The 23,991-nt window shown below is 43.1% G+C and overlaps 1 protein-coding gene across 8 annotated transcripts in view; it reads right to left on the reverse strand.

Annotated features, from left to right (window-relative positions):
- Window positions 1-23,991, reverse strand: part of MEF2C (myocyte enhancer factor 2C) — a 250,728-nt gene that overhangs the window by 191,388 nt on the left and 35,349 nt on the right. The window lies entirely within an intron of this gene.

Raw genomic sequence — 23,991 nt, forward strand, 5'->3', positions numbered from 1 at the left:
GGCTCCGTCCACTCACCAGCGCGCTCAGGCCCGTCCCTCTGCTCTAGATTGACAGACTACTTCTCTGCATCTGGGCCGAATTCTCGCGCCTGCGCCGTGTGCTTCTGTATTCGGCGCAGTGACTGTCTCCCTGTGCCGGCATCTTCACTGCGCCTGCGCTGATTACGGCGCAGGGAGCAGTCCAACAGTCACTGCGCCTGCGTTGAATACAGAAGCACATGGCGCAGGCGTGAGTGAGCTGTCAATCTAGAGGAGAGGGGCAGGCTAGAGTGCGCTGGGCGGCGGAAATAGTGAGTGGACGGAGCCTCTAGGTGCTGAAAAGACGCCCCCATAGCACCTAGAGGCTCATTAGCATACCAATAAAACTACGTTTTTTAGGGTAACCGCTGCACAGAAAGGGATTACAATAGCAGGGTTAGGTAGAGCAGACACTAGCAGATCGCTAGTGTCTGACAGCTAATTAGGTCAAAATGTGGTGGTAGAAACCCTTTAAACAAAAATTGCCTTTGAAGGTGTACATAGCCTTTAAAATATGGGAGGTAATAGGAGAAAAACAATTGTAGTACAGCTCTCTAGGTCACATAAAAACTGCAATGCTGTGAGCATTCTATGACTTGTTTGCAGGTCAGTGTATTATAATAAGGTATTACTATAGACATTTTTAAATAAGGTGGGAGAACAATAAAATAAGAGCAATTTGTGATTACCATCATATCCCTAATATTATCATATGACATTACCGTCATTATCCGGTGATTAATGACAACCGTTACCCTGTGATTAATGTAAAAAATGAAAATCAGACATCAGACTCACATGGATCCAGAGATCCCCCATTCATTGCTCCAAATGCTCTGCTAGATTTATTTCAAGCTGACAGCGCGGGATGGAGGGTGAGGGGGGGCATGTCCTTTCTCAGGGGATGTGTCCTTACTGCTGCAGCCTCTAATGGTCACAGCTTGTAACAGCAGATATAGCTGGTAGCAGTTGAAGCATGGAACTGAGCATGTGCATCCACCTCAGCGATGTTACTGAGATGGACAGAGAAATGATATAAAGAACAAACAGCAGGTGGTGCTATACAGATAGATTTTATTGAATGACTCTGGCTATACAAAATTTTTATTTATATGTAATTACAAAAGTATTCAGATACAGGTGCTGGTTTAAAAAATGCAGAATATTTTTTAAAGGACAACCCCTCTAACTAAAGGTTTCTGACTAGTTCCAATACGGAATTTGATCCGAAGTTTAGGAAAAATTAGATTTGTCACGATGCCGAATTTCCTCACGCTTCGTGGTAATGAATCAGATTTTTTCTAAAATGGCTCTTGCATGTGCTACAAAGTGAAAATATGAAGCCCAGGAATGCCATATGACCCATAATTTCATGCAGCCAGCCATCCCCTGTAAGTCGCAGTTCTATAAAAAAGCATCATCTCACGCAGGCTCCAGAATTTCACTGTGAAAGACGTGACAATCGCTTATATGCTAGAGACAGTGTTGCAGAAAGCTATTAATAGGAGAATATAGGATAGGGACAGTGCAGGGAGATTGTAGGGAGAGTTTTTAGACACTGTAGGGAGAGCATAGGGGGACTGCAGGTTGAGTGTAATTGCTGTGTGCATGTGTAAACTGCTCGCACAATCCCATTTAATCAGTTACTTTATACATAGAATTACTGTGCCTTAGTATTAAAGGGCAGTCTAATATATCGCCATCTCATCTTGTTGAACTGCTGATACATTCACAGTTAATCTCTTTTTTTATATATAGAATTACTGTGTCTCAGTATTAGAAGGTGGTCTAATATATTGCCATCTGCATCTTGTTGAAATTCTGGCATATTCACAGTTAATCTCTTAGTTTATATATACAGTAGAACTACTGTGCCTCAGCATTAAAGGGCGGTCTAATATATCGCAGTCTGCATCTTGTTCAACTGCTGCAACATTCATAGTTAATCTGTTACCTTACTGATGCAGTTACTGTACACTATGGTCAATAGACAGCTGCCTGTGCCCTCCAAAGGAACCACTGCGCCTCCCATCGGCTGACAACCCCTCTCCAGCAGTCAGGGATCGTCAACATTCCTTCTTATCGACTTTAATGTTGTCTATTGCTCCTGATGCTCCTCTTTACTTGTTTCGACTGTAATCGATCACCGAGGTGATTGCAAAAAGACAACAGTATGTGTGCATTCATCCAATGGTGCAGAAGCTGAACGTGCACCTGGCCAAGTTACTGGTACGACAGTCCCCCCCTTTCCATGTAGTCGACTGTGGAAGTAGTATGTAGTAGAATATATCATTCTTTTTTTTTTTTGCACCCCTTGGGGGGACCAGGTCTTAATGATGACATCCTCCATCTTTTGATGGCTTTACTTCTTGCAAATCATCCTTCAAAGTCTCCGTGCCCTAGAAAAGTCAGCAAGATGCAGAGAGAGGAGGAGCTGGATCTTCATGACATATTCCCATTGATATCAGATAATGTGGAAAAGAAAAGGTTCTTTCGCTTGTAGGGTAGGAGAACCGGTTTGGATTGGAGAAGTGGGATTGCAACTAGGTGTTGGGGGGCTTTCTTCTTGTGTCTCTTCGGGAATGACTCATGACCGGTTTTCTCTCCTCTAGGAGCAAACTGCTGGTCACCTGCTGCATCATGAGGTACTCTTCATATGCAGTTTCAGGATACAAGGGTTAAAGATAAGTATAACTTTAATTATTGGGTAAGATTTATATAGTGGTCCACTCTTGGCCCCATGTGGCCACTGTATGTAATTCTCATACAAAAGGGGTATTTTCAGGAGATTGCAGGCCACAACATGAATAACGTGTCGAAACGCGTCACAGGACTATGTGGCAATAAACTGAATTTTTGAAGATAGCTGAAAGTGAGTGCTGGACCTTCTTTGCTGTTGTGCGCTAAAAAAATTCATAACATTCTTATTCTGCGGTTCAATATGAATATGGTAATACCAAACTTAAACATTTTCAAAATTTTCTTTGCATCATTTTTTGACAGCCATAATTTTTTGTCTACAGAGCTGTATGAGGAATTGTTTTTTGCAAAATTTAAATTTCATTTGTACAATTTACATAGAATGTGTCGGCAGATAAGAACCATTTGGCCCACGACTTTGTGATCACTGTTATTCATTTTTTTTTGGGGGGGTTGACAAAAAACGGTGAATCATGTGTTTTGTTTTTTTTTACATTAAAGCAAATTTTTATAAATTTTTTAATAGTTCAGACATTTTTGAACGAGGCAATACCTAATATATTTTTTTGTTGATATATTTTTATATGTAAAATTAGGAAAGGGGGTGATTTTTTATTTTTATTTTATCCCCCCTTAGGGGCTAGAACCTGGGATCCTTTCCTCCCTTGTCATTTTCAACCTAATAGAGATGTATTAGGGTGAAAAGCATTTTGACGCACTGCTTGCTGAGCTGTGACTCATGCACAACAGGGAGGTTACCATGGCAGCTATGGATAGCTTCAAAAGCGTCCAGGTTGCCATGCTGATCGGATACCTGCGGGGGCTCAGATTGGAAGGCAGAGGGAGACACATCCGTCTGCCTTAACTCACAGATGCCATGATCGGTGTTGATTGCGGCATCTGAGGGGTTAAATGTTGGGAATCAGCGGGATCCCCATTCCCCATCATTGCGGCCTAGTGTTTGCTCTACCTGCTGCGAATGGAGCATGCTCACTACAGCAGCCCGCTCCATACATTCTCTCAGCCACTGCAAAGTAGGAGCATACCCAATTTTTAGTGATTCATGATGAAGTTTGGTGGAATTTTTCAAAACTACGCTCATTACTAGATATGACCTTATATATTTCAATGGTTTGTCATGTAATATAGCGTAATCTTAAAATGTACAGAAAAGCTATTAAATATTAATTTTAGGAGAAAGAACTTACATTCTAATATTGTATTATATTCCCATCATAGTGAGAATATTATACTACAATTTTTTTTATACAGTATGTGTATTACTCTTAATTATGTAATTTAGATTCTTCTGAATGGGAACAGAGAAAAAAACTTGTGATAATGACTGGGAAAATATATGACATTACATGTTAGTGCTGTAGATAGCATTCTTAGGATACAGATATAATAGGATTATTGTATGTATTCCATCATTTTAAATGGGATTGAGAAACATCTTACCTTATAGATATTTCAAGCAAGATAAAGCACTTCACAAAAACTTAGAGTAAATTTTCGTTTCCGCTCTTCCACACAGGTAACAATTTTCTGTGTTGCTTTGAAAACTCTGCCCCCACCCGCATCCATCATCCCACTGTAATAATAGCAAAGCAGTGAGCTGAGGTCTTTCTTCCTGCTCCTGCCTGCTCTTAACCTGGGCTCATGCTGGGTGTAGCTCTTGAAATAAGCTTTAAAAAAATATATTTTAAAGGGAGCTGGGTTCGTTGCCAAAGCAACCCACCCAGAGATGAATCAAGGCAATAGATTAATATATCTTTCTGATTGTTCGCTAACTGGATTTGTTCTATAGGCAGCCAAAGAGATCTCTCTTGTCATTTAACCTAAAGGAAATGTTAAAAAACTAGAATTAAGTAATTACAATGTCATAAAAAGTATATAAAGCCTATCTGCATTTAACTTTAACTGCGGAGCATTAATCCCTCCAGAACCACAGTCAATGTACATTAGATGCTGGGGTATGTGCATTCACTAAGCTCCTTTGCCTTAGGACTTGTTCACAAAACCGTGTGAAGCCCGTGTGTGGATCGCAAATTGCGGTCCACAATGCACGGGCACCGACCGTGGCCCAGCCGCATGGGGATCGCGCGCGGACCCATTAACTTGAATGGGTCTGCGATCCGTCCGTTCCGCAAAAAGATAGAGCATGTTCCGTTCCTTTCTTCCGTTCCGCATCTCCGGATCTGCGGACCCATTGAAGTGAATGGGTCCGCAATCCGTGATGCGTTAATGCACACGGAACGGTGCCCGTGTATTGCAGATCCGCAAATGCGGTCCGCAATACGGTGACGGGCAGCACCACGTTCGTGTGAATGAGCCCTTAGGATAAATCGGGCCAGTCTCGACTAAGTGGCAAACCTGTGTCGATTAAAAATTGCAGACAGTCTTTTGATTTACTTGCATACATGGAGACATTGTAGATAAACAGTTATTCCAGTAAAAAGATAATTTTAAGGTCCATTGTAGAGGCAGTATTCCAAAGTGAAAAATAAATAAATAGATAAAATAGATAAATAAATAAACAAATACATAAAATAAATAAATAAATAGATGAATACATAAAATAAATAAATAGATAAATGCATAAAATAGATAACAAGTAAATAAAAGAGATGCATAAAATAAATATTCTTTCTTTATTCTGAAGTTTATTCCCATTATGGCAGACTGTGTACTTTATATTCCTTTTCCCATGGGAGGTATTATCTCCTTGAGCGCTAATGCTCCCCTGCGGAGTAATGCATTTTGCAAGCCCTGCCATGTCAAATGGGTGGAGGGAAATGACAACTACTACTCATAACATATTTCTGTCCCAGCAGTGGTTGTCGAACCCAGTCAGGCATTGACCTGAATATGTTCACTTTAACACAAACTACTTTAATACGGTACCACAGGGACAAGATTAATGGAACTAAATGTAACGGAGAAGCTTCACATAGGATGGAAATTGTTCTTTTAAACAGTTTAGAAAATGTACAGAACTAATGAAAAAATGTGCAATGACTAATAGTGTTGGGCGCGAATATTTGAATTGCGAATTTTAATCGTGAATATCGCCACTTTGAGAATTTGCGAATATTTAGAATATAGTGCTATGCTATATATTCGTATTCGCAAAGAGTGTTGAATATTCTAAGCGCGAATTTACCGCAAATTTATCGGGAATATCGGCACTTACCAACATCCCTAGCAACCAATAGGGAAGTTGGCTACCCCTTAGTGTTGATCGTGAATATTCTAATCGTAAATTTTTATCGCGAATATATTACATTGCCGATTTTCGCAATCAAGTAAATAATGAATGGAGATCACGAATTCTTGAATTTGCAAATTTATGGTGAATATTCGGCCAAATATTCGGCCAACTACTACTCATAACATATTAGAATTAGAATATTGCCTATGCCGGTCATCACTAATGGCTAACTGGAATTTTTATTTGTGCACATTTGGTGTTAAAGGGAATGTGTCATCAGAAAATGACCTATTGTTTAAATCACGTTTTTATGTTAAACATTTAGTCAATATCTATATTTTAACAAAACCATAAAATCCTGCAGTTTTCATACTGGACACTAAGAATAATAATAGGCGTCACTTTTTGGTCTGTACAGATTTTTACTGTAGTTATCATCTTTTCACTACAGGCAGGATCATAATGACAGATATCACCTCTGGGTATAGATAACACAGCATCCTCCATTCTCAATAGGGAATTGTCAGAGCTTATCTTTTCTTTCCTTGTACAATGACATCTGCACAAGGCACAGAGCAGCCTAGAAACCTGTACCACAGAAGGCAATAGGGTCCCCTCCAGACTGCTGTGTTTATGGCCCGTGTGGCTGCCGTAAAGCAATTTTTAAATGCTGTTAAGAACAACTCAGGCAAGACGGCCACCCCATAATCATGTTCAGAAAATACAATTAAAAAAAAATGTAATCTGAAAATAAAAAGTGATTAGAAAAAAAAGATATTTTGCTATATGGTTTTCACTGGCAGAAAAAGATTGGTGACACATGCCCTTTAAATAAATGAGGAGGTTGTTACTCTGAATTGACATTTAGATTGATGGTGAAAGCTAGCACTTCTGCAGTAGTCAGACAGATTTCTATATGGGGTGGACTCTGGTTGTCATAACAGATCAGCTTTAGGCTCTGTTCACATGTCAATATGTTCTCCTTGCAAATATGCAGAACAAAATCAGACTTCTCCTTCCTACTCATACTGGGCCACTTCAAATAAAGTATGTAGAGATGAGCGAAGTATTCCAAAATTCGATTTGGCCGAATGTTACAAAAAAATTTGCTTTGTGACGAATAACTTTGTCAGGAAGCACTTTTTTTTGTAAGTAATGGGTGCAATGACAGGGAGCGGCGATGGCGCTGCTCCCCATCATGGTACCCCTCAGATGCCGCGTTCATAGTTGACCACGGCATCTGGTAGAAATATTACAGTGTAAAATTTAAAAAAATAAATCAATTCAATCATACTCACCTCATCCATTTGCTCGCGACTGGCCTGTCATCGCCATCTTGATTGAAGATCTGGCGGAAAAATCTTGCTTGCCCGTGATGACGTCATTACGTTGGCCGGAGTGGTGATGTCATACCTCACCGTGCACGGGATTTCATGCGAGATCTTCAAGCAAGATGGCTGGTGCCCATCGCAAGCAAATGGATGAGGTAAGTATGATTTGCCTTTTTTTACCATTGTGGTCAGAGGCATTGGAGGTATACATGAGGGAATCCTCCCAACATACAGATTTGGCAATCCTCAACTTGGTTCTTAATAAGTTAAGTAAATAAAGGCAAGGAACTTTCCACTCACCTTTTCAATGGCTTCCAATGACTTCTGTGATGTGATATCACACTCAAGTTTAGAGCTGCTACATCTCTATATCTTTGATGTATAGATGTGAACAAGGCCTTAAAAAGGAACAATTAGCACTCTTCAGTTCTGTCCTGTCTTAGTAAATACTTCTCTTTTTGTGATATTCTTCTGCTATTACCAATGGAACTGAATCAATAAATTGACAACTTGGTGTTACTATTCCCCTTGTCAAACAAGTCAGTTCCAATACACTATAAACTGTCCAGTGCTGACCATGTCATAGCATCTAGAAGGATAATCTATTGACAAGGAGAATGGGAATGGTCCATTTCCAGGTGGAAAAAAGATCCACTGAATTTTTTCATCAAAGTATTTACAAAAAGTGTCAGGCAAGCTAACAGGTCTCTTTAAATTTCTGCTAATCAGTAGCTCCATTAGGCCTCTTGCACACGACCAAAGGTGTCCCGTTGCCGTATTGCGGACCGCATGTGCGGATCAGCAATACACGGGCACCGTTCTGTGTGCTTTCCGCATCACGGATGCGAATCCATTGACTTGAATGGGTCCGCAAATCCAGAGATGCGGAACGGAAGCACGGAACGGAACACTACAGAAACACTACGGAGTGCTTCTATGGGGTTCCGTTCCGTACTTCAGTTCCGCAAAAAGATAGAACTTGCTCTATCTTTTTGCGGAACAGACGGATGCCGACCCATTCAAGTTGAATGGGTCTGGATCCATTCCGGCATCCGCACGGAAGTTGCCCATGCATTGGGGACCGCAAATTGAAGTCCTCTAATGCACGGAACGGAACAAATACGTTCGTGTGCAGGAGGGCTTATTCTAAGGCCTCTTGCACAGGAATGTTTTTTTTTTCCATTTCCGTTCCGTTTTTGTGGATTCCGTTTGCGGTCCGTATACGGAACCATTCATTTCAATGGTCCGCAAACAAATGAAATGTACTCCGTTATGCATTCCGTTTCCGTTTTTCCGTATATCCGTTCCACTGAAAGATAGAACTTGTCCTATTATTGCCTGCAAATAACGATCCATGGCTCCATTCAAGTCAATGGGTTTGCAAAAAATACGTAATGCATACGGAACACATCTATGTCATCTATTTTTTGCAGGTCCATGCCCACTTTGCCAATGTGTTTACTGTTAAAACACATTACTGTACATTACATTAATGATTAAAAATTTGATGTTTCTGTTTGCGATCCGCAAACAACGGATCGCATATAGAAACCATACGAAGATTTTTTGCGGAACTATGGAACGGAAACGGAACAGAAACGGAAACACAATGGAAACATAAAACTGAACAACGGACCACAAATGGACCGCAAAATACTGAAAAAGCCATACGGTCGTGTGCAATAGGCCTAACAGTAAGGGCCCATTCACACAGAGTTTTTGCACTGATTTTGGCATGTTTTCTATGTTGAAATCAATGCCAAAAAACGACTCCGAGCAACTTCCTATCCATTGCGGTGGGAAACAGCATGCCTTTTTGGTGCATAATCTTCCATTGAAATGATAAATAAGAAGTGGCAAAAAAACACCATATGCTCCACGCATTTTTTTTGCGTAGTTTGTGCCACATATCTACACCAGATAATGTGAGCAGAAAATGCAGGTGTGAAATAAAGTATACACACAGTATACACACACACAAAAACGCATCAAACCCAAGCAAAAATATGTACCAAAAGAGGAGCCTACAAAAAAACTTTCTAAATCAGCACGGATTCCAGTCTGATTTTTGGAGATCAATTTTAAAAATCTGTCATGTGAATGTACACTAATGCCAATTGCACACATTGCGGAATACGTGCAGTTTTTCCACACGGATTCCCATGGAGAAAAAAAGCAGCGTAGTACAGTACCAGCAAAGTGTATGAGAATGAATAAATCTCTTACACTTTACAGATTGTTTCCATCTTGAAATTGATCTGCTGTGCGGATTTCAAAATCTGTAGCATGTCAGATATGTTTACAGTTTTAGCTGCGGATTTCACCCTTATCAATGGAGGGGTGAGATCTGTGGCTAAACCGCTGTTAGAAATTGCAGAGGGTAGTGCAAATATGATGCAGAAATGCACAGATATCCGCACGGAAATTCGTGTGGATCTTATGCGTGTTCACACAAACCCGTGTGCAGGTGGCCTAAGGCTTCTTTCAAATGTCAGGAAATTTCGTAAGTGCACTGTCTGTGTTCACAGTGGACAGCACACATGTCCATTGACTTTAATATTTCTGTTCCACACATCTGTGGTTTTCCACAAACTGTGAGTCCGTGGTGACACCTCAGAAGAATGCCATATTTTTGTCCGTGATTACATTAAAGGCTGTAAAAACCATGGACACAACACCGTAAAACCATGGACACAACACAAATGTCCACCATGTTTGGTCCATGGTTTTCACAGACCATTGGTAGGAGATGCTCTGGAAATAAATTTCGAGCAAGGCATGTGGAATATGGATGACACATGGAGAGCCAAAAAACAAACATAGGCCAAACACAGATTTTGGCACAGGTCCCAGAGGTGGGATCCCCACCTAATATGACATTGGTGCACATCCTAGTGATATGCCACCAATGTCTGAGGTGACACAACCCTTTTAAGCAACAAATATAAATGACTTCTTAATGTTATGGCTCCAGTGAACACCCTGCCGTATATCTATGATATATGGTTATATAGTACCTCAATTTGATTATAATTAGAGATGAGCTAGGTGATGTTCCTGATGCGGATTATTTGCATATGTTTTGGTCATGCTTAAAGTTTAAACAATATTGGGGGACTATTTATAACTATATAGAGAGAAAACTGAATGTGCGGATTCCTTTTACTGTTGAATGTTGGGTATTAGGGGATCTTGCCAAGGTGGATTGTCATCAATATAAAAAAAATCTTCTGTTTAAGATAATGTTCCTAATAGCACTCTCTTGGTTTGCGCGAGATGTTCCAAGTATTAATACATTGTTAAAGTTGGTAGATACCAACAAGAGATATGAACACATCTTGTATAAGCAAAGAAACACTGAGATACAATTGAGTACAATTTGGGGAGATTGGAATCTATAGAGCTCTCCATCCTTCTCCATCTTTCTCGGTCGTGTTACCGAGGGCTGGGTGGCGAAGGAGGACACATCAGGGGATGGGAGGGCTTTGGGGTGGGGTATATGGGGTTTGAAAATTACGGTAATATATATATGTGTTTATAAAATTGTTAGTTATTATTGGAACTTTAATAAAGAAAGTTAATAAAAAAAAAGAGATAAGTACATTTTTCAAAAAGCCGGTTTGCCAAATTTTCAGGAAAAAATTTGGTTCGATCCTAATATATTCGCAGCAAATTACGTAAAAAAAGGCTATTCCTGGCTGCTGAGAGCCTTTATAGTGGTGTAGAACACTGTGTCTTGTAGTAACACACATAGGGAGTATCCTTTGGTAGTGAAATAATACTGTGAGTCCGTATGACATGCAGATGACAGGCATCGCTCTTAGAATCACTGCACATTTCACTTATTAGGGCAGTCACGTGGCCAAAACTGACAAAATAACTCAAGTATGAACTCAACCTTACAGGTCGATGTTAGTGCCAAGAAGAAGCGCACTCCATTTACACCATCGCCAGCTGATTCCACATAGATGTCTACAGAACCTGTTCTATTACACGCTTATACAAGTAGAGCCCACCGACAGAGTGGAGAGGGTGTCAGCAGTAAGTTTGTGTTGATGTCACTGATCAATTTGTCCTTCCTCTGATCCGTCAGAACAATAACCCACAAAAAACGGATCCTGCCTGTGGAGCATCCGCCTTTACTCGGTCAGCATTTTCTCAATAATCCATCAGTATTGCTAATGCCAAAAAAAACAGGACTGGATCTAAAACAGAGATGAGACGTGAATGGAATATTTGCATGTCTTCTGTGTTTTGTACCCACTCCTGCTTTTGGCTACCAAATCATAAGCCAATTCTGCTGGGACCATACAGGCCTTACAGCTGCTACACAGACAGGATCTGTTGTGTGTCTCATTTTCCTTCCTTCTAACAGATCAGAAGAAGGGTCAAACAAATGATGATGTCAGCAGGCCGAAAGGCAAAATAGTGGCCCAGTCATGAAGTGGGGAGGGTGGGAATAGCATGAGAAGTCTACAGAGTGGCCCTATGACATAGTGTGAAGGTTTTAGCAGCATCAGGAGGCCACATAGTGGCATAATGACAGAGTCTGGAGGTGGCAGCAGCATGAGGAGACCACAGAGTGGCACAATGATAGTGTGGGGGTGGCGGCAGCATCAGGAGGCCACAGAGTGGCACAATGACAGAGTCTGGAGTTTGCAGCAGTATGAGGAGGCCACCGAGTGGCACAATAACAGAGTCTGGAGGTGGCGGCAGCAGCAGCATCAGTAGGAGGCCACCGAGTGGCACAATGATAGAGTTTGGAGGTGGCGGCAGCAGCAGTAGTAGCATCAGAAAAAGGTCACCGAGTGGCACAATTACAAAGTCTAGAGGTGGCGGCAGCATCAGCATCAGTAAGAGGCCACAGAGTGGCACAATGACAGGGTGTGGAGTTGTCAGCGGCAGCAACATCAGGAGGAGGCCACAGGGTGGCACAATGACTGAGTGTGGAGGTGGCGGCAACTCAGGAGACAACAGAGTGGCAGGTCATATAGTGTGGAGGTGGCAGCAGCATGAGGGGGGCCATAGCATGAGGGGGCCAGAGAGTGGCACGACGAAGAGAGATTGTGGAGGTGGCAGCAGCATGAGGAGGCCACAGAGTGGCCGCTTCGTCTATTCATTTATAGGGAATATGGAGCAGAACAGAAGGTTAAAATTTCTAAACGTTATAAAGTGTTGATTAAACACGATTAATAATACATGTTCTCCGGCACAAAAGGCTTGACAAATTGATTATCCGTGAATTTCCCTCGAAGATTGGGATAATATATTGGCGAATTTAATTTTACTTTCTTATAATTTTAATCAAGTTTTGGTTCAATTAATATTCAATATTTAATAATAAAAATTAAGTGTTGCCTAAGACAGGAGAGAATCCGCCAGTCTTCAGTTTATTCAACAATGTGGTTACGATGGAAAAAGCGTCCAAAAAACAATTTCTCTCTACCTGGAGATGAATTCTGTCAAGATTGATGCAAGTGTGGTATCGGCTGCTCATCGACCCCAGATACTTCTGGGGGAACTTACCTGGCATGAACAGGCCTCTAGTAGCTACAGACAATGAGAAGACAAAGCCTCAAGATAGCTTTGAGCCCAGAAGAGTCGCGAAGTTCATCAAGATATGTCACTAAAGATTTTACCACATATAACCGCAGCGCTGACCGCTGATTCAATTTTGTTTTTCAACCGAAATACTTTAATAAAGATTTCACTGCATATAACCGCAGCGCTGACCGTAGAATAAATTTTGTTTTTCGATCGAAATAGTTCAATAAAGATTTTACCCGCATATAACCGCAGCGCTGAATGCAATAAAAAAAATTTGCCCGAATACTTCAATAAAGATTTTACCGCATATAACTGCAGCGCTGAACCCTGAATATATTTGTTTTTCGACCAAAATACGTCAATAAAGATTTTACCGCATATAACTGCAGTGCTGAAGGCTGAATAGATTTTTTTTTCGACCGAAATACATCCCAAAAGTTATTTACACATATAACTTCGACCGAAATATGTCAATAAAGATTTTACCATATATGATCGAGCACAAAGATGGAGAGGTTCTTCGGATTCCCCCCGCACTATAAGGGCGTCTCAGAAATGAAACTGCTGCTCCCAACAGCAGCTCCTGGGAAGGTCATGAAGCGTCCCGTTTAATCCAGCATCTATTCGCTCCACTGAAGGATTATTTTGAAAGTGTGTAGAAGCCACACGGGGCCCCCACGCTGCAGATTTATCATGGAGACATCATGGAGATTTTACCGCATATAACCACAGAGCTTGACCGCTGAAAAAATTAAGTTTTTGACCAAAATACTCAATAAATATTTTACCACATATACTGCAGCGTAGCTGAACGCTGAATAAATTTGTTTTTTTGACCGAAATACGTCAATAAAGATTTTACCACAAATATTACTGCAGCGCTGAACGCTGAATATATTTTTTGTCGACCGAAAATACGTCACTAAAGGTTTTGCCACATACAGTCAGGTCCATAAATATTGGACAACAACCGACACAATTCTAACATTTTTTGGCTCTATACACAACCACAATGGATTTGAAATGAAACGAACAAGATGTGCTTTAACTGCAGACTGTCAGCTTTAATTTGAGGGTATTTAAATCCAAATCAGGTGAACGGTGTAGGAATTACAACAGTTTTCCATAAGTGCCTCCCACTTGTTAAGAGACCAAAAGTAATGGGACAGAATAATAATCATAAATCAAACTTTCACTTTTTAATACTTGGTTTGCAAATCCTTTGCAGTCAATTACAGCCTTAAGTCTGGAACGCATAGACATCACCAGACGCTGGGTTTCAATCCCTGGTGATGCTCTGCCAGGCCTCTACTGCAACTGTCTTCAATTCCTGCTTGTTCTTGGGGCACTTCCCTTCAGTTTTGTCTTCAGCAAGTGAAATGCATGCTCGATCAGATTCAGGTCAGGTGATTACTACATTTACGTAAAAGTTCAGGTTCGCGTTCGGTGTTCAGACGCTTTCTTGGCGCTTTTTGAAAGGCTGCACAGGAGCCAATCAACAAGCGTCATACTACTTGCCCAAAAGACCATCACAGCCAAGCCTACTATTGGCATGGCTGTGATTGGCCACTGCAGCATGTGACCCAGCCTCTATTTAAGCTGGAGTCACGTAGCGCCGCCCGTCACCTGCTCAGATTAGTGTAGGGAGAGACTGCAGCTGCTGTGAGGGAGAGATCAGGGAGAAATCTTATCAAGAACTGCTTTTTTTACTCAGCGATCTACAGAAAAAGTAGAGCCAACTAAGCCTGCCCTGAGCCAACTACTGCTGAAAACGAACTTTTTTTTACCTCAGTTTGTCAATATCAATACAATATCATTTTATGCAGCGATAGTGCACCAGCACAGGCTATCTGCATGACTGCAAGTCTAGAAATACATCTTTTTGCTTACTGGGGCGAAAAAACCCTCTGGGATAAGATATGCATAAGTGACTCTGGGATAAGATATGCATAAGTGACTGTCACATTTAGGCCAGAAATACATCTATTTGGTTACTGAGGTGAAAAAACCCTCTAATATATACTGCACATCTGGGATTAAATGTGCATAAGTGACTGTCACATTTAGGCCAAAAATACGGCTTTTTGGTTACTGGGGTGAAAAAAACCTCTGATATACTGCACATCTGGGATAAGACGTGCATAAGTGAGTGTCACATTTAGGCCATAAATACATCTTTTTGCTTACTGGGGTGAAAAAAACCTCTAATATACTGCACATCTGGGATTAGAGGTGCATAAGTGAGTGTCACATTTAGGCCAGAAATACATCTTTTTGCTTACTGGGGGGAAAACCCCCTCTAATATACTGCACATCTGGGATAAGACGTGCATAAGTGACTGTCACATTTAGGCCAGAAATACGGCTTTTTGGCTACTGGGGTGACAAAACCCTCTGATATACTGTACATCTGGGATAAGACGTGCATGAGTGACTGTCACATTTAGGCCAGAAATACATCTTTTTGCTTACTGGGGTAAAAAAAAAAACCTCTAATATAATGCAAAATCTGGGATAAGACGTGCATAAGTGACTGTCACATTTAGGCCAGAAATACATATTTTTTGTTACTGGGGTGAAAAAACCCTCTAATATACTGCACATCTGGGATTAGACGTGCATAAGTGACTGTCTTTTTTAGGCCAGAAATACGGCTTTGTGGTTACTGGGGTGAAAAAACCCTCTAATATATACTGCACATCTGGGAATAGACATGCATATGTGACTGTCACATTTAAGCCATAAATACGGCTTTGGCATACTGGGTGAAAAAACCCTCTAATATACTGCACATCTGGGATTAGACGTGCATAAGTGAGTGTCACATTTAGGCCACAAATACCGCTGTTGGTGCAGGGAGAGGACGTGGCCGTTCTGCCACAGCTACATGTCCTATTGAACCTACTACCTCAGGTTCCAGTAGCCGGCAGACTCTACAGCGATATTTGGTTCGGCCTAATGCCGTTCTAAGGATGGTAAGGCCTGAGCAGGTAAAGGCACGAGTCAATTGGGTGGCCGACAGTGGATCCAGCACGTTCACATTATCTCCCACCCAGTCTCTGCAGAAAGCGCACAGGTAGCACCTGAAACCCATGCCCATCAGTCTGTCACATCACCCCCGTGCATATCGTGGAACCTGTCTGAGCCTCAAGTCATGCTGTTTGAAGACTCTGCTGGCAGAGTTTCCCAAGGGCATCCACCTAGCCCTTCCCCAGGGGTGGAAGACATAGAATGCACTGACGCACAACCACTTACGTTTCCTGATGAGGACATGTAAATACCACCTCAGCACGTCTCTGATGATGATGAAACACAGGTGCCAACTGCTGTGTCTTTCCTCAGTGTGCAGACCGAAAAGGAGGTCAGGGAGGAAGACTGGGTGGAGGACAATGCAGAGGACGATGAGGTCCTAGACCCCACATGGAATGAAGGTCGTGTCACTGACTTTCAGAGTTTGGAGGAAGAGGCAGTGGTGAAACCGAGCCAACAGCGTAGCAAAAGCGGGAGCAGGGTACAAAGCAGAGCAGTCGTCGCCAAAACAGTTCGCCTGCTACTGGCCACCGTCAACAGGGACCGAGCACACCAAAGGCAGCTTCAAGGAGTTCCCTGGCATGGCACTTCTTCACACAATGTGCTGACGACAAGACCCGAGTGATTTGCACGCTGTGCCATCAGAGCCTGAAGCGAGGCATTAACGTTCTGAACTTTAGCACAACCTGCATGACCAGGCATCTACATGCGAGACACGGGCTGCAGTGGAGTAAGCACCTTCAAAACCAAGAAAGGGCTCAGGCCCCTCCTGCTCCCTCTTCTGCTGCTGCCTCGGCCTCTTCCTCCGCTCTGGAGGAACGTTGGTACCTGCCGCCTAGCAAACAGAGGATGTGCCACCAACAACACCACCTCCGTCACCAAGCATCTCCACCATGTCACACGGAAGCGTTCAGCTCTCCATCTCACAAACCTTTGAGAGAAAGCGTAAATTCCCACCTAGCCACCCTCGGTCCCTGGCCCTGAATGCCAGCATTTCTAAACTACTGGCCTTTGAAATGCTGTCATTCAGGCTGGTGGAGACGGACAGCTTCAAACAGCTCATGTCGCTTGCTGTCCCACAGAACGTCGTTCCCAGCCGCCACTACTTCTCCAGGAGAGCCGTGCCCTTCCTGCACAACCAAGTATCGGATAAAATCAAGTGTGCACTGCACAACGCCATCTGTGGCAAAGTCCACCTAACCACAGATACGTGGACCAGTAAGCACGGCCAGGGATGCTATATCTCCCTAACTGCACACTGGGTAAATGTAGTGGCGGCTGGGCCCCAGGCGGAGAGCTGTTTGGCGCACGTCCTTCCGCCGCCAAGGATCGCAGGGCATCATTCTTTGCCTCCTGTTGCCTCCTCTTCCTCCTCCTCTTCTACCACCTCCTCATCCGGTCAGCGACAGACCTTCACCACCAACTTCAGCACAGCCAGGGGTAAACGTCAGCAGGCTGTTCTGAAACTGATGTGTTTGGGGGACAGGCCCCACACCGCGCAGAGTTGTGGCGGGGTATAGAACATCAGACCGATGAGTGGTTGCTGCAAATGACCCTCAAGCCCGCCGGCCCTGGTGGTGTGCGATAATGGGCAAAATCTTGTTGCAGCTCTGGGACTAGCCGGTTTGACGCACATCCCTTGCCTGGCGCATGTGCTGAATTTGGTGGTGCAGAAATTCATTCACAACTACCCCGACATGTCAGAGCTGCTGCGTAAAGTGTGGGCTGTCTGTGCGCGCTTCCGGCGTTCTCATCCTGCCGCCGCTCGGCTGTCTGCTCTACAGCATAACTTCGGCCTTCCCGCTCACCGCCTCATATGCGACGTGCCCACCAGGTGGAACTCCACCTTGCACATGCTGGAGAGACTGTGTTTGCAGCAGCAGGCCATAGTGGAGTTTCAGCTGCAGCACCCACGGGTGAGTCGCACTGCGGAACAGCACCACTTCACCACCAATGACTGGGCCTCCATGCGAGACCTGTGTGCCCTGTTGCGCTGTTTCGAATACTCATCCAACATGGCCAGTGGCGATGACGCCATTATCAGCGTTACAATACCACTTCTATGTCTCCTTGAGAAAACACTTGGGGCGATGATGGAAGAGGATGTGGCCCAGGACGAGAAGGAGGAAGAGGGGTCATCTCTAACACTTTCAGGCCAGTCTTTTAGAAGTGGCTCAGAAAGAGGATTTTTGCAACAGCAGAGGCCAGGTACAATTTTGGCCAGCCAGGGCCCACTACTGGAGGACGAGGAGGATGATGAGGAGGATGGGGATGAAGCATGTTTACAGAGGGGTGGAATCCAACGTAGCTCGGGCCCATCACTGGTGCGTGGCTGGGGGGATACAGAGGACGCAGACGATACGCCTCCCACAGAGGACAGCTTGTCCTTACCTCTGGGCAGCCTGGCACACATGAGCGACTACATGCTGCAGTGCCTGCGCAACGACAGCAGAGTTGCCCACATTTTAACGTGTGCTGACTACTGGGTGGCCACCCTGCTGGATCCCCGTTACAAAGACAATGTGCCGTCCTTAATTCCCTCACTGGAGCGTGATCGGAAGATGCGTGACTACAGGCGCACGCTAATAGACGCGCTCATGAGAGCATTCCTGACTGACGCCAGGGGACAAGTGGAAGCACAAGGCGAAGGCAGGGGAGGAGGAAGAGGTCGCCAACGCAGCTGTTTCAGCGCCAGCACCTCAGAAGGCAGGGTTAGCATGGCAGACATGTGGAAAAGCTTTGTCACCTCGCCGCAACAACCGGCCCCAACTGCTGATATGGGTGTGTTAGCAGGAGGCAGCATTTGAACAACATGGTGGAACAGTACCTGTGCTGTGCACACGACTACACGTACTGACTGATGGTTCTGCCCCATTCAACTTCTGGGTCTCCAAATTGTCCACATGGCCAGAGCTTGCCCTGTATGCCTTGGAGGTGCTGGCTTGCCCTGCAGCCAGTGTACTCTCTGAACGTGTTTAGCACGGCAGGAGGCGTCATTACAGACAGACGCAGCCGCCTGTCCACAGCCAATGTGGACAAGCTCACTTTCATTAAAATGAACCAGGCTTGGATTCCTCAGGACTTGTCTGTACCTTGTGCAGAATAGACAGTTCTAACAGCCTCAACCATCCATCCTTGTACTCAAGTGCACTTATTCATTTTTTTTTTTTATATGTCCCAATATTTTGGGGGATACCTCTATGTAAAAATGCAAAATAACACACATCTGTGTTGGCTACCTATTCCTCCTTCGCCGCCTCTTCCACCTAGACCGCCACGTGAGCCTACACGGCCACATCCACCCATTCCACCGCCTATATCAAACTCTTCCTCCTACATCATTCCTAATTTTTTTTTGTTTAAGGTCTTTTATGTTTTTTTAATTCATTTCCCTATCCACATTTGTTTGCAGAGCATTTGCCATGCTCTTAAGCACATTTTGCTGCCTTTTGCAGCCCTCTAGCTCTTTCCATGACATTTTTACAGCCATTTTAGTGCTCAAAAGTTCGGGTCCCCATTGATTTCAATTGAATTTTTTTTTCAAGTTAGGCCGAACCTGCCGAACCCAAACATCCAGGTGTCCGCTCAACTCTATCACCACATATAACTGCAGAAGTGAAATGCGTATATATTTTTCCTTTTTTTGTACTGAAATAGGCCACTAAACTCTTTCACAATAAATGCAACAGTGAAGTGCGTATATTTTTTTTCCTTTTTGTACTGAATAGAACACTGAACCCTTTCACCACATTTAACTGCAGTAGTGAAATGCGTATATATTTTTTCTTTTTGTACTTAAATAGGACACTAAACTCTATCACCAATAAATGCAACAGTGAAATGTGTATATTTTTTTCCTTTTTGTACTGAAATAGGACACTAAAACCTTTCACCACATATAACTGCAGAAGTGAAATGTGTATATATTTTTCCTTTTTTGTACTGAAATAGGACACTAAACCTTTTCACCACATATAACTGCAGAAGTGAAATGTGTATATATTTTTTCTTTTTTGTACTGAAATAGGACACTAAACTCCTTCACCAATAAATGCAACAGTGAAGTGTGTATATATTTTTCGTTTTGTACTGAAATAGGACACTAAACTCCTTCTACACAAATAACTGCAGAAGTGAAATGGGTATATATTTTTCTTTTACCACAGATATAAGCCACTATAGGCTTTTCAACATAGCACTTGCACCCCAATAACAAGAACAAATTGCTAGAATGCCAGAGCTGTATAATGGCTATTTGGATCCCCAAATAATGTTCCTCTGCACTTGTAAATCACTATATTTTTCACAATGAGGTTTTTCTAGCACTGTTCCACGAGACTTCAGACGTCTCTCCCTGCACTAAGATGCTGTGAAATGATTCCTCTCTATGCTTTCATATTACTGTTGAACTGAGTGTACCTTATTGTAGTTATTTAAAACATAACATTTATTTCATTTAGTTTTAAGATATTTAGACACTGAGTTAAAACAATGCTGCAGGTGCACTGCTTTACTGGAAGGGTGTCGGGTATGACTGGCAGCTCTAGTCCCATATACGTCAAGCGGCACTTTGTCAGGGGGGGGGGGGGGGGGGGGGGGCGTTTGAACAATATCTTGATGGGGGATGCTCGGCCTAGGTTCTTTCCCTATATAAGCTGATTCAGGAAGCTGGGAGAACCCTAACAGGCTGTGTTCCGGGCACCCGCCCTGAAAAGGGTGACCCCCAGCCGCTGGAACCTTGGGTCTATTGCTGTCAAATCCTAACAGTAATCCTTCCTAATATGCAAATGTCCTCTCTATGCTTTCCCTGCATTCGTAAATCCCATTTCTGGCACTGTCCCAAGCGCCTTCTGATGTCTCTCCCTGCACTAAGATGCTGTGAAATGATTTCTCCCTATCCTTTCTCTGCACTTATAAATCTTTTTTTTCACAATTAGGTTTTTCCTATTGCTGTCCCTAGCGCCTTCTCACGTCTGTCCCTGCACTCTGAACGCTGGAAAATGTCTGACTCTAAGATAGCCGCTGTATTTATAGGGCTGTGACATCACAGGGCTGGCTGGCTGCTGATTGGCTGCATGCAGGAATGTCAATCTGGGTGATCCCGCCTTCCCAGAGTTCCTTGCCCCATGTCCTCAGTCCTCACATGTGTAGCCACCATTTTAGGAAAAATTGTGATTCGTTACCACGAAGCGCGAGGAAATTCGCATTCATAGCGAATCAAATTTTTCCGGAAATTCGGATCGAATTCCACTTCGTCAGCTTTGATTCGCTCATCTCGAATTATAATGATCACGTTTCTTAAACTGTATACTACCTACCCAGAAAAGCATACACAAATTCACAAGCATGCATACACACACACATCCATGCTTAAACACATGCATGCACACGCACATTTATAATAGGCCCAAATATATAAAATAACACAGACTTAAAGGGGTTGTTCAGGTTCAGACCTGAACCTGGACACTACCCTATATGCGCTTATTCACTATGAATGAGTGGAACATCACAGCCTTCCGCGCTCCAATGCTCCCCCTTCGTACAGGGCATGGGAATTTTCTTCAGATTCAGCAGAAGCCTCCTCCTAGCACTGTCCAAAAGTAAACAAACAGCACCAAATCCGCACCAAAAACCACATGTGTTACTTACAGTTTTTGTTGCAGATTATATGCGGTTTTGCCTCAGATCTCACTCTTGCATTGAAAAGAGTAAAATCCACTCAAAAGGATCCCAGTTGGCATGCTGAGGATTTCACGGCAGGTCAATTTCCACACAGAATGAAAAAAAGCAAAGTTGATATGCCATTTATCTAATCTCATAGATTTTGTTGCAGTTATTCCGCACAAGAATCCGCAAAGGAAAAACACTTGTAATCATCAGTCTGTGCATTGAGCCTTAGGTGATCTCATTCACTATCTCTATGTGTGTTCAGTACAAAGAACTGGCACAGGATTTATTCATTCTGAGGACTTTACAAAGGACCAGGTGACATTCATTACGTGTGAAGGAAAGACAGGAAAGGATTCTTTACAGTTAGTGGAAATATGGAATTGCCCTACCCCAAGAGGTAGAAATGACAGAGACTCTCTGCAGTTCTGCAAGGGTTAGATACTTATCTCATTGGCATTGAGGGTTAGAATTAATAACAGCTTTGACCTGAGAAAGGTTGCGTTTGATGGGCCTGCATCTTTTTTTCAAGCTATGCAAGTATGAAGCTATTCCACGGGAATTAATATTGATATAGGGGGCACATATAATTATGACTAATTATTATAATTCCACAATGCATAATGTTTATTTGATATGTCGGGATCAGAGGCCAGTGGATGAATTACCTACATAAGTGCACATCACATAGACCTGAGCTGCTGAGGAGTATAGGAATAACATTAGTATAAGCTGTAGTATAGGACTGCCGCAGAGCCATTCCTATTACATGGAAGTAGTCCGGCTGAGCCATATGTGATTACAGGGAACTAACCGAGCATTGCAGCATTAGGTGAAGTACAGCAGGCATCATTATATGCAATCATTAAAGCATTGTGCTATTAGATAAAATACCAGCACGGGACGTAAGACATGCAGAACGGCAGAAATCAGCAGAGCAATGAAGAAAGAAAATCTGTATATGACAAGCCTTAGTGCCAATTCACAATGCATAAAAGCAGTCTGTATACCTCCGCTGGACTCCTCTGACGTATACCACTTTATAGCCATAAACAGCATATGTCACCCGTATTATTCCATGTTAAAGGGCATCTGTCACTAGATTCCAAACCGGCTGACCTGTTGCATGTGCACTTGCCAGCTGAAGGCATTGGTGTTAGTCCCATGTTCATATGTGCCCGTATTGCTTAGAAAAATGAAGTTTTACTGTATGCAAATGAGCATCAAAGAGCAACAGGGGCGTTACCATTACACCTAGAAGCTCAGCTCTCTCTGCACTTTGATTGACAGGACCAGGCAGTGAAAATGTCATCACAACTGGCCCTGTCAATCAAAGTGCAGAGGGCATCGCATTTGCAGAACGAGCTGAGCATCTAGGTGTAACGGCAACGCCCCCGTTGCTCCTAGAGGCTCATTTGCATACATTAAAACATAATTTTTCTCAGTAATGCAGGCACATATGAACACGGGATCAACACAGATGTCTTCATCTGACAAGCGCACTTGGGTACAAATCTGATGACAGATGTCCTTTCAAAAAAATATATACTACTGGGTATATACTTTTTTGTTGGATGTATGGAATACATTACAGCAGTCTGCACTGTTCTGGACAGCAGATTCTTTTCTTTTATTATATTTTTACAGGTCTATTTTCTTCTGATTCGTAGACAACCTTTTTAACCTTTAGAATATATTTTTCAAAAGACTACCTTACCAAGCTTGATGGGATATAAGCAGGTGATCACTTCATCCTCTAAGGAACAAGAGCTGGCTCTGGGCTGAATGAGCCCCCTTCCCCCTCTGGCAGCTATGAATATAGTCCCTCTTATTTCCCTTGTAGAAGGAGTCTTCTTAGCTATATTGCCCAGTTACTGCAGGAAGCCATTTCTATTGGCTGCTCTGCAGTGAACAAAAGATCACTATGCATAGGCCCACCCACTCTCAGATCAGTAGATGAATGTGCACATTGCTATGCAATTTGAGCACAAGGTGGCGCCACACTAGGAAAGGAAATGACTCTAGTCTTCACCGGATTGTTTTTATCACAGATTGGTAATGGCAGACAGCGTTAATCTTTTATATAATGAGTATGATATATAACAGTGAGACAACCTCTTTAACTCATTAGTGACCACCAATATGACTTTTTACAGCACTCGCTAACGGGCCTTAGGCTAGGCCCTTTTTACGGCGGCCTAGTCTAAGCGCTGCATGGCATCTGCGGTGCAAAGAAAGAGCATGGCACTTACATGAGGGCTGGGCTCCTGCTGTAATGGCCCAGAACCAGGACAAAATCACGCGTGCGTCACCACGCCGGGCGACGTGATGACATCATGCATCTCGTGTGATTTCACGCTGGATCTTCAATTAAGATGGTCGCAGCGGCCTCTACACTATCAACCTCTATGCATCAACTAAGCTGATCACATAGGTTTTCAGTGGGATTCAGGTCTGGAGAAAGTGCATGCCACTCCATTT

This window comes from Bufo bufo, chromosome 2 (genome assembly GCF_905171765.1).
Source record: "Bufo bufo chromosome 2, aBufBuf1.1, whole genome shotgun sequence".
NCBI lineage: Eukaryota > Metazoa > Chordata > Amphibia > Anura > Bufonidae > Bufo > Bufo bufo.